Raw genomic sequence first — 10,098 nt, 5'->3', positions numbered from 1 at the left:
GAATAGGTAGAGGGATGACTTTAAAAAGATTATAATTTTTATGATCAACTAATGGAATTTTGAGAGAAAAGATTAATAATTCGTTGTTATAAATTGCATTAAGTTTACACAGTGAATATAGTTTGTAGATATCACTATAGTCATTCAAAGTGACTGGAAAAATAAAATCTGTACTAATTTTTATAGTTGAAAGTTCTGACCATAGGTCTTGAGGATTGATTACCTTTGGGTATATGATGTTTAGTTTAGCAAACATTATTGAGTTATGAGGGAATCGTACTCATTACTAAGTTCTACTATGATTTCGTTTAAGAGATCGAAATGTTTTGTGATAGAGTCTAGTTGTTCTAACTGAGTAACTCGATCTAAGACATTATTTGAAAATTGTTGAAATTTTCTAAAATTATTATTAATGTTTTCTTCGTTTGCTTTGAGGGTAGTAACTGATTTATTATAATTGTCGATTGTGGAAGACATGATTCGAATTTGTTGTTGCATGAGAATCGCTGTTTGTTTTTCGTTGTTTGCTAGTGACTTTATAGCATTATCATATCTTTGAGCATCCGTTGCATCGGGGGTACCAAAAAGAAATTTTAAAACTGTTGATGCTCCGTTAATTAATCCACGGCGTTGTCTATTAAATTTATTCGTTAGAGTGTGTCCGACTAGATGTCTGATTGTATCTGATTTTTCTAGCAAATGTTTGATTTGATTTTTCATAATTCGAATTGAGTTAACACAGTAAGCTGAAGGGAATTTGATCGATGTGATTGTTTCGCATAGATTTTGAGAGTTGTTAAAAATTAAATGGATATAAGCGAGTTTGTTAGAGAGAAACGAAATGTTTTTGAAAGTGAGAAGAGTGAAATGGTCGTTGCTTATGCGAATTTGGCCTAAATCTTGATAAAAAAGTCCTGACTTTTGTTCTATCGGCGTTATTTCGAAGTTATTCGTCGGAAGAGACGGTGATGTCTTTGCGAGTGCAAGGAGTAGTATTATTTGGATTCGTATCATCTGAAACAATGGTTGGTTTTAATAAATTTTTGTGGTACGTTTGTTCTCTATTTTTGATTTTTAGGACTACGGTTTCGTTAGCGTTTACTCTGATTATTTTAAATGGTCCTTTATAATGTGGTGAGAGTTTTTGAGAAGTTCCTGGAGTTGTTGATTTGCTTTTTAAGTAAGCATAGTCACCGATTTTGAATTTATAGTCGTTTGTTCTTTTGTCATAACGGATTTTAGATGTTTCTTTAGAGTGATTTGCATTTAATTTAGCGGTCTCGAATGATTTGTTGAGTCTCAGTTGTAATTGTTTATGGTAGTCTTCATATGTGTAACGAAATTCTGGTGTACGGGTGATTGAATTTGGTAGTAGTGGTTTGTGTCCGAATAACAATTCGTAAGGAGAAAAATGTGTAGTTGAATGAATTTGACAATTGTATGAAAACATAGCTGTTTGTATGAATTGATCCCAGTTATTCTGTTCTTTGTTGACGAAATGTTTGAGGTAGTCTTTAAGAGTAGCGTGTGATCTTTCTAAGGCACCGTTACTTTGAGGATGGTAAGGACTTGTCGTAATATGTTTTATTTTGAAAAGTTTATTGATCTCTTTAATTAAATTTGATGTGAATTCGGTTCCATTGTCGGTTACTATACTCTCGGGTGTTCCAAATATTAGTATAAATTCACAAAATTTATCCGCGATTGTTTTAGATTCATGGTTCGGTAATGGGTATGCATAAGAAAATTTTGTTAAATCATCTTGTAAGGTGAGAATAAATTTATTTCCGTTTTCCGTTATTGGTAAAGGTCCTACTATATCCAGAAATAGCTTTTCGAATGGTCTGGATGAAGTCGTAGTAATTTGCATTGGGGCTTTAGTGGGATGTCTATTAATTTTGTTTATCTGGCAATTTCTGCAATTTTTTATGAATTTTTTGATGTCGTGTTTCATACCGTTCCACTTGTAGTGTTCTTTTATTCGTTTGTAAGTTTTGCTAAACCCGGTATGTCCTGAAATTGAAGTTGAGTGGTTTTCGGTTAAAATTTTGATTTTCTCGTTTTCAGATGTTGGCGTTAGTTTTTCGGATTGAATTATCGTAATTTTGACTACATCGCTAAAGATGAACGAGAGCATGCTGTTAAAGTTTGTCATTTTAATTTTTGTATTGTAGTAGGAAGGATCTTTGATGAAGAGTTGCCTTTCCTTTTCTAAATTAGCTTTATCGTAGAGGTTGATAAGAGAATAGTAAATGTCTTGGTAGGTGGGTTGATCAAAATGATTTAAATGTGTGATTAATATGTAAGTTTTAGAACTGTTGTTTTGTAAAACAATAACATCGTGAAGATTAATATTATCTGCATTCAATACATTTAGATCGTATTTTTCATTTAGAGTTTCGTAATTTTTGTTGTCTGGATGTAGATCTTTGGCTATAAATAAGACATTAGGACTTACGTTAAAGATATTTTCTTTTATTGAGGAAAATTCAATTGTTTTGTCGTTTTTGTAGTGATATTCGAGAAATTTCGAATACTGTCTGTCGTCAGTGGTTATGGGTAAAACTGGATTTCGTGACAGTGCGTCAGCATTTGCGTTTAGACGACCAGGCTTGTACACAATTTCATAATCAAATTCACTGAGTTTTAATTTCCATCTTAAAAGTCTAGATGATTGATCTGAACAATTGAATAACCATTGGAGAGGACGGTGGTCTGTGATTATTCTGAATTTTTGACCATATAAGTACGGACGATATCGCTTGACAGCAAATAAAATAGCGAGAAGTTCTTTTTCAGTTGTTGAATAGTTGATTTCTGATTGATTCAATGTGCGTGAAGCATAAGAGATAGCTAAGTCTTTGCCTATTTCGCCTTGAGATAAAATAGCACCAATTGCAAAATTTGAACTATCGGTTGTTACGATGAAAGTTTTCTCAAAGTCTGGATACTGAAGTATGGGTTCTGTTGTTAGTATTTGTTTCAATTGATCGAATGATTTTTGTTGTTCTTCTTTCCATTCAAATGGATGATTTTTCTTTAAAAGGTTTGTGAGTGGTTTAGCAATTTTTGCGAAATTTTTAATAAATTTCCGATAATAACCTGCTAGGCCCAGAAATTGTTTAACATTTTGAACTTTGGTCGGAATGGGAAATTTAGTAACAGCTTGAATTTTCATAGGGTCAGGTTTCACACCTTCTGCAGATATAATATGTCCTAGATATGTTATTTCTTTTTTCATGAACTCGCATTTGTCGGGTTGAAGCTTTAAATTATTTTCGCGAAGTCTCTTGAATATAGCCTTTAGTTTTTGTTCGTGCTGTTCAATTGATGAAGCATAAATGACAATATCATCAAGGTACACAAAACACTGTGAGCCTTGTAATCCGGTTAAAACTGTATTCATCATTCTTTGGAATGTTGATGGAGCATTTTTCAAACCGAATGGCATACGAGTGAATTGATAATGTCCAGTGTGTGTCGAGAATGCTGTCTTATAGGCATCGTTTTCATCCATTTTGATCTGATGAAACCCATTAGCTAAATCAAGAGTTGAAAAATAACATGAATGACCTAATTGATCCAAAATTTCTTCGATGTTAGGAATTGGAAATGAATCACCGACTGTAACTGAATTTAATTTGCGATAATCCACAACAATGCGCCACTTTGGTTTACCAGAGCTATCAACTTTTTTGGGGACGATCCATAGTGGTGCGTTGAATGGTGAAGTTGAGGGTTCTATAATCTTTTGATCGAGCATTTTATCAATTTGGTTAGATAATTCTACTTGATGTACTTTTGGAAAGCGATAGATTTTTGAACTGATTGGTTCTGAATTTGTTGTAATGATTTTATGACGAATTGCATCTGTGTGCGTTAAATGATCTCCTGGTAGTTGAAAAATATCGTTATAGTTGCGACAAATTCTAATTACAGATTGTTTTTCATCGCCGTTTAAGTGGTCAAGTCGAAGATTGGCATCAAGAGTTTCCAATCTTGTTTTAATGTATTGTTTTTGATTCGTGATATTTGACTCGGATGTGTTAAGAAAAATGTTACTGCGGTCCTCACTGAATTCTTCCAGAAGTAAATTTATATGATTTATTTTTACAAATTTGTCTGTAGTGTTAACTATTGTTGTTAAAGCTTTCTTGTCTTTGTTTACAAATAGGATAGCTTTTGCCAAAAAAACACCATCGTGAACTTTAATTTCCGGTGAGAGTCCAACATTTAAATTTCCTTCGTTAACTATATTGACTTCAATAACAGTTTCAGAACGCGGTTTTAAAATTGTTGGTACGGAAGAGTTGATCGAATAGGAACAATGCGGATACAGTTTTAGTGGGAATGGCAAAGATTTTAATTTTAATTCAGAATTACTCAAATCAATTACTGCTTCTTGTTCGGTTAGGAAATCGTTACCGATAATACCATCGTAAGGAATAGCGTTATCACCTTGGACAATTTGGAATTTGATCTTTAAATCGTGATTCTCGAAATGAGGTTCTAAGGAAACACTGCCTGCAGTTAAAATTGCATTATTAGAGTCAATACCAGTTATCATGGTGGTATCGTTAGGATTATAATTTAATGATGTTGTCTTCAACTTATCGGTTTTTATCAGAGAGACATTTGCACCAGTGTCAACAAGAAATTTGAAATTGATTATTTGTTTTTGATTGTTGAAATGAGGAAGATTTACAAATGTAAGATTTGACTTGGATAAATCAATATGATAAGAGGATTGTTTATTTAAAAATTCTTTGTCGATATTCTGCATATGAATTTGATTTGATTTTTTGAAATTATGATTTCTTGAATGCGTATCGCTTTTTAGTAATGTGGGATGTCCAACAACGCGACACTGATTGCGGACATTTTGGCGTTTAAATTTACCGAATTTGATGAGGATGATGTGGAAGGTAAATTGTGTGAACTTGATTGATTTTTGTTATTATTATATTGTCGTTTTCGACATTCTGAAATCATATGTCCTTTATGTTTGCAATAGTTGCAGAATTTTGAGTTTTGATTTGTATTTTGATTTTGGCGATTAGAGTTAGTCGTACTATGAGAATTAGAGTTAGAATTAGAGTTAGTTTGTCTTTGTGAGTTTGAATAATGGAACTTAGATTGATCACGAGAAGGGTTTCGACATTCTTGAGTTTTATGACCTTTTTTCTTACAGTAGGAACAAAATAATGTAGAAGTGTTACCGTTGCAATGTGGATTTCGGGCTAAGAGATATTTTTCTTCTGATAATGCTTCGCGTAACGCATCATTTAGTGTTTGCGGTTTTGATCTACGTAAACAATTCGAAATAGCATCATTTGAATGTAAAATAAATCGTTGAAGTGCAATTTCCATTATCATAGCTGTTCTACCTGGATTTTGGATTGCATCCTGTAAAGCTGATGTGTTTAGGGCGATAGTTTGTAGATTTTCAATACGATTAAAATAATTTTGAACTGACTCATTTTTATTTTGTTTAATTAAATTTAGTTCTTCTAAAATTTGTGATAAATCGCGACGATCACCGAATAATTGAAGTAAATAGAGATTTAATTCTTGCAAGTCTTTGAATCGTCTGTTTCTTGTTTGAGCACGAGCTGAACCTTTTAGTTTCGATTCAATGTAAGGAAGTAGTAATTGCTTCTGTTGATCATTGCATAATGACCAAGCTTGTGTACAATCTTGAACAAAATCATAGAGTTTTTCTCGATTTCCATCAAAGTCGTCAGAAATGATTGCTCTTATATCAGATAGATTGAAAGTTTGGACAGAACTTTCATTTGGATTTTGATTTTGATTTTGATTTTGATTTTGATTTTGATTTTGGTTTTGATTTTGATTTTGGTTTTGGTTTTGGTTGGATCGTGTATCGACCATCGTATAGATAAGTTAGAAATTCGTGGTCAAAAGAATAATTCCACTTACCGTGAAGATGACTCGGATCTAGAAGTTTGTTTCTTCCTTTTCGTTTTCGACCAGTAGACTTGAAATCAGGTTGCGGATTTTCAACAAAGTTGACCGTATCTTCCCTTTTTCACAAGTTTTTCTGCTCCCGGTTGGAAATCCTTAACGACTGCGCCAGTTTGTGATGGTTCTTTTTATCTCCTTTTTGGGCCGGTCGAATTTTGAAGAGGATTGACACAAACTTTAGATGGTATATATATATATTCTTTAATTCTACAGACTAACTTCGTGATCGACTAACTACTAACTACTGATTACTGAATATGGAATATGGAATGCTGAATACTGAATGATTTTGAATACTGTTGGGGGTACAATTATATAGGTTCTGTTATCACTTAGACCCATGGACCTTCGTCATGCAAAGCATACATAATTAGCCATAATGATCAGTGATGGGTCCATGAATCATCGGTGGGATCATAACATAACGTTTCTTCAGATCCTATTTGAGGAGCAGACTTTCAAAGTGCAGTTTATCCATTTTTTCACAAATTGAGATATTGGCGCCATTTTGTTTTTTTGCGAAATTCTCTTCTATTCTAGTCGTGAAATTTGTGTGCAAATAGTACATAATTTTCCTTATTATATTGCTACATGTTTAAAAATGCAAGTTATTTCTTAAAGGAGCTGCAGATTATATTAATTTCTAAAAATATGCAATAAGGACAAACTGCATTTTGAAAGTCTGCTCCTCATTTGTAAAATGTATCCCCTGTAAAGTCTGCAAATCTAAAAAAGAGAAGCTGTATTCTGGGTTGCCAGATAAAAAAAACTGGCTATTTTGTTTAAATAAAACGATACTCTTTGAGAGTTAGTAAAGCTATTTTTGAAATAAAACATTATTCAGTAAATTTTTTAAATTTTCTTGATACTAATGACGTTATGCTAAATTTTAAATTTTTTACATTTACAGAACGTGAATACATAAAGGGTGCTGGTTTTCTACCCTTTGACGGTGGGGGCAATCCTTATGTAAATTAACAGACGATTTATTTATACATTTTTTTATATTATTTTGAACGGGCTACATTGAGGTGTTTCGAAAAATGCCGGATACTGTAGAAAGAGGGTTATGTTTGCCACCCTCTCAAAAGTAGTAGGAGAATACCCAATATGGGGGATTACTAAGTGATTTATTTGTGATTTTTCCATGTCAAATTCAAAAGGCTACATTGCGGATTTTTCGAAATAGTGGGAGGTGGTGTTTGAGGGGTTGAGATTGCCACCCTCTGACGGGTGGTGGGCGTATATGCGATATGGGAGATTACTAAGTGATTTATTTGTAATTTTTCGAGTTTAAATTCATAGGGCTACATTGCGGATTTTTCAAAATAATCGGAGGTGGTGTTTGAGGGGTTGAGATTGCCACCCTCTGACGGGTGGTGGGCGTATATGCGATATAGGAGATTACTAAGTGATTTATTTGTAATTTTTCGAGTTCAAATTCATAGGGCTACATTGCGTATTTTTCAAAATAGTGGGAGGTGGTGTTTGAGGGGTTAAGATTGCCACCCTCTGACGGGTGGTGCGAGTATAAGCGATATGGGAGATTACTAAGTGATTTATTTGTAATTTTTCGAGTTCAAATTCATAGGGCTACATTGCGGATTTTTCAAAATAGTCGGAGGTGGTGTTTGAGGGGTTGAGATTGCCACCCTCTGACGGGTGGTGGGCGTATATGCGATATGGGAGATTACTAAGTGATTTATTTGTAATTTTTCGAGTTCAAATTCATAGGGCTACATTGCGGATTTTTCGAAATAGTCGGAGGTCGTGTTTGAAGGGTTGAGATTGCCACCCTCTGACGGGTGGTGGGAGTATAAGCGATATGGGAGATTACTAGGTGATTTATTTGTAATTTTTCCATGTCAAATTCAAAAAGCTACATTGCGGATTTTTCAAAATAGTCGGAGGTGGTGTTTGAGGGGTTGAGATTGCCACCCTCTGACGGGTGGTGGGCGTATATGCAATATGGGAGATTACCAAGTGATTTATTTATAATTTTTCGAGTTCAAATTCAAAAGGCTACATTGCGGATTTTTCGAAATAGTGGGAGGTGGTGTTTGAGGGGTTGAGATTGCCACCCTCTGACGGGTGGTGGGCGTATATGCGATATGGGAGATTACTAAGTGATTTATTTGTAATTTTTCGAGTTTAAATTCATAGGGCTACATTGCGGATTTTTCAAAATAATCGGAGGTGGTGTTTGAGGGGTTGAGATTGCCACCCTCTGACGGGTGGTGGGCGTATATGCGATATGGGAGATTACTAAGTGATTTATTTGTAATTTTTCGAGTTCAAATTCATAGGGCTACATTGCGTATTTTTCAAAATAGTGGGAGGTGGTGTTTGAGGGGTTAAGATTGCCACCCTCTGACGGGTGGTGGGAGTATAAGCGATATGGGAGATTACTAAGTGATTTATTTGTAATTTTTCGAGTTCAAATTCATAGGGCTACATTGCGGATTTTTCAAAATAGTCGGAGGTGGTGTTTGAGGGGTTGAGATTGCCACCCTCTGACGGGTGGTGGGCGTATATGCGATATGGGAGATTACTAAGTGATTTATTTGTAATTTTTCGAGTTCAAATTCATAGGGCTACATTGCGGATTTTTCGAAATAGTCGGAGGTCGTGTTTGAAGGGTTGAGATTGCCACCCTCTGACGGGTGGTGGGCGTATATGCAATATGGGAGATTACTAAGTGATTTATTTGTAATTTTTCGAGTTCAAATTCATAGGGCTACATTGCGGATTTTTCAAAATAATCGGAGGTGGTGTTTGAGGGGTTGAGATTGCCACCCTCTGACGGGTGGTGGGCGTATATGCGATATGGAAGATTACTAAGTGATTTATTTGTAATTTTTCGAGTTCAAATTCATAGGGCTACATTGCGTATTTTTCAAAATAGTGGGAGGTGGTGTTTGAGGGGTTAAGATTGCCACCCTCTGACGGGTGGTGGGAGTATAAGCGATATGGGAGATTACTAAGTGATTTATTTGTAATTTTTCGAGTTCAAATTCATAGGGCTACATTGCGGATTTTTCAAAATAATCGGAGGTGGTGTTTGAGGGGTTGAGATTGCCACCCTCTGACGGGTGGTGGGCGTATATGCGATATGGAAGATTACTAAGTGATTTATTTGTAATTTTTCGAGTTCAAATTCATAGGGCTATATTGCGTATTTTTCAAAATAGTGGGAGGTGGTGTTTGAGGGGTTAAGATTGCCACCCTCTGACGGGTGGTGGGAGTATAAGCGATATGGGAGATTACTAAGTGATTTATTTGTAATTTTTCGAGTTCAAATTCATAGGGCTACATTGCGGATTTTTCAAAATTGTCGGAGGTGGTGTTTGAGGGGTTGAGATTGCCACCCTCTGACGGGTGGTGGTCGTATATGCGATATGGGAGATTACTAAGTGATTTATTTGTAATTTTTCGAGTTCAAATTCATAGGGCTACATTGCGGATTTTTCGAAATAGTCGGAGGTCGTGTTTGAGGGGTTGAGATTGCCACCCTCTGACGGGTGGTGGGCGTATATGCGATATGGGAGATTACTAAGTGATTTATTTGTAATTTTTCGAGTTCAAATTCATAGGGCTACATTGCGGATTTTTCGAAATAGTGGGAGGTGGTGTTTGAGGGGTTGAGATTGCCTCCCTCTGACGGGTGGTGGGAGTATAAGCGATATGGGAGATTACTAAGTGATTTATTTGTAATTTTTCGATGTCATATTTATGAAGCTACATTACTATTGAAGGTTGAAATGAATAATAATTTTCTAGTTAGGTTAAGGGTTGAGTTTTACCACTTTGTTCTCATGTAGAAGGAAAATTTTGATTGAAGATGGGGCAGAAGGTCATTACGGTGTCATTTGGTCAAAAATTGTGTGAAAAAAAGACGACGATCGGTGGAAATTCGCATGTGAAAAGTGCGACCGGTATGCATGCGTCATTTGAGGCGAAGTACTGCGGCGTTTAATTTAAGAAACTGAATCCGGTAAAATGACGCTAACTTCAACGACGTCAATTGTCAATTTTTTAATCTACCTTCGGCATACTTTTTTATAAGAGTACGATAACAATCCATATACATATACTTCAGGTTAAAATAACAAA

At 35.1% G+C, this 10,098-nt stretch overlaps 1 long non-coding RNA gene across 1 annotated transcript; it reads right to left on the bottom strand.

Annotated features, from left to right (window-relative positions):
- Positions 1-886: 886 nt before the first annotated feature.
- LOC148180947 (uncharacterized) lies at positions 887-6,400 on the bottom strand. The gene is made up of 2 exons (XR_015770068.1): positions 5,941-6,400; positions 887-1,014 (listed from the first exon to the last, which is right to left on the bottom strand). It is a non-coding gene; the product is annotated as an uncharacterized LOC148180947 (long non-coding RNA).
- Positions 6,401-10,098: the final 3,698 nt, after the last annotated feature.

Source organism: Gnatocerus cornutus, chromosome 1 (genome assembly GCF_029298725.1).
Source record: "Gnatocerus cornutus isolate USDA-ARS CGAHR chromosome 1, icGnaCorn1.1, whole genome shotgun sequence".
Taxonomy (NCBI): domain Eukaryota; kingdom Metazoa; phylum Arthropoda; class Insecta; order Coleoptera; family Tenebrionidae; genus Gnatocerus; species Gnatocerus cornutus.
Note: the sequence above shows the minus strand (reverse complement) of the source record. Positions and strands in the feature narration are given on the sequence as shown.